The sequence below is a fragment of the Marmota flaviventris genome, chromosome 2, assembly GCF_047511675.1.
Source record: "Marmota flaviventris isolate mMarFla1 chromosome 2, mMarFla1.hap1, whole genome shotgun sequence".
In the NCBI taxonomy this organism is placed as follows: domain Eukaryota; kingdom Metazoa; phylum Chordata; class Mammalia; order Rodentia; family Sciuridae; genus Marmota; species Marmota flaviventris.
This window is the reverse complement of record NC_092499.1, coordinates 111,825,524-111,827,952: the sequence shown is the minus strand read 5'-3', so window position 1 is coordinate 111,827,952 and position 2,429 is coordinate 111,825,524.

Genomic DNA, 2,429 nt, shown 5'->3' with positions numbered 1-2,429 from the left:
TAACAGAAGATGAAACATCAAGATCCCCCAACCTCCCTGCCAGTATTCCAAAATTCCAATTAGGACTTGTTAATATCTTAGTAGTATCTCAGTTATGAATAAAATAAGAGTATGTGGGGCAGGGAGGGAGGACAAACAAAAGAAAGTAAAACAAAACAAAAATTAAAACAGTCCTTCCAAAACTACTTGTGCCCAGGTCTTCTGCTCAAGTCTTCATCTAAGGCAAAAAACTCCCTTTCCTGTTCCCTCTGAAGTTACAGACTTTTTAAAAAGACCTTTGTTTTATTTGTTTATTTTTATGTGGTACTGAGGATCGAACCCAGTGCCTCACCCATGTCAGATGAGTGTGCTACCACCGAGCCACAACCCCAGCCTCATAGATTTTTTTTTTTTTTTTTACAGAAGTTTCTCAGAGACAGCTACGTAGTTCTTGAAAAAAAATTGCACAGTAACTTCTCATTTCAAGGAATTTAACTAGGCCCCAGTTAAAATTGCTGAGGCGTTTTAGTTCCCCCATATAAAAGTTTCCTGGGAATTATAAGCTAATAATATTGGTTCCAAGGTGCAGTTTCTTCACAAATGAAACATATATCACTAGTTTCCTTCCTGTTCCAATCCCAGAAAGTGACTTTTTTTTTTTTTTTTACTCTACAGCTGCTTAACATCTGGAACATCTCAACATCTTGCTTCATAGTCAGTGCACCCACTTAGGCCATGCATCTTTTTCAAAGTAGTGACAAGAGTAAAGTCTATTTTGCAAGATATCTTTTAACCCAATCTAGGTAGCAGCATAGGTATGTCCATTCTTGATAATACCCTTGTTTGCCCAAATCAGTTATTTAAATCCTTTGAATTTCTTAGTTCTAACGATTAACCTGAGCATTATTAATTCTTCCCTAAACTTTCATCCTTAACTACTAATAGACTAACCTCCAAATGTGCTTCCACTTCCCTGTTAACATTGGAAAACTTATTCATCCTCAGTTACTGTCTATTTTACATTCATGTTGTTCTTTATAAATAGACTATGTATGTAGGTGTAAAGATTTGTTTTATATAATTGCTTTTATGTATTGGACTCCCTAACAATCTAAAAATCTGCTTTTCCTTAAATATGTACAGTATTTATAAAAAGCTTCTATATCAGATTTGTGGATCATATTAAATTTACATAGGCAACCTGTTAAACTCCACACAAGACTTCAGAAAAATAAAAGTAAACCTAAGTAAAATAAATGGTCAAGTAAACATTCTAACAGAGAACTCACCCTAAGCCACAACTTCTTCTTACTCTAATTTATAGTTTCACTACTGGCCACATTCTTATTCTGCTTACTTTTTTTAGTTTGTTCCTTAGATCTATTTTTTTTTTAACATATGCTTTTGGATAACAACATTAACATCTACTGACTTGGTCTTCCTAATGCAACTTAGTCAGTTTCACTTGAACTTCAAGTGCCCTGTATGATATAAAAGGTAGTGCGTGTGGGCTGGGGATAGAGTGCTAGCATAGGGAGGCTAAGGCAGGAGGAACACAGTTCCAATCCAGCCTGAGCCATTTGGTGAGACTGTCTCAAAAATCAAATAAATAAGGGCTGGGGATTTAGCTCCATGTTACAGGGCTTACTTAGCATGCAGGATGTCTGGGTTGAATCCCCAGAAAAAATTTTTAAAAAGTAGTGTTCTGAAAACCCAGCAATGCAATGGTAATGACCTTTGTATATTGCTTTTCTCATCCCCTATCTTTTTTTTTTTTTTTTTTTTTTTGTACTGGGTATTGAACCTAGAGGCGTTTTTACCACTGAGCTTAGATATTTTTAAAAATATAATTGTCCTTAGACATTTTTTAAAATATATTTCATTTTTAGTTGCTGATAGACTTTATTTTTTTTATTTATTTACATACGGTGCTGAGATCAAACCCAGTGCCTCACACATGCTAGGCAAGTGCTCTACCACTGAACTATAACTGCAGCCCTCCTTAGACCTTTTTATTTTTTATTTTGACAGAGGATCTCACTAAGTTGCTGAGGATGGTCTCAAGCTTGCCATCCTCCTGTCTCAGCTTCCTGAGGAGCTGGGATTCCAGGTATGTGCCTGGCAAAACTCTACAATGATATATCATCTTGTATCAATTAGAATGGCTAAAGAAATTTGAACATATACACACATAGCAATCCAAACAACCAAATCAACTTGACAGTAGCAAGTGGAGCAACTGAAACTGCCACCTTAAATACTGTGAGAATTCAATATGGTATGACCACTTTGACAAACACTTTCTTATAAAGTTAAATAAACACTTATAATAGGACCCACAAAGTTCTCTTTCTAGGTATTTACCCAAGGAAAACAAAGATACATTTGGATACCAAAACCTGTATGCAAACGTCTATAGGGGCTCTATTTATAATGACTTCAAATAGGAA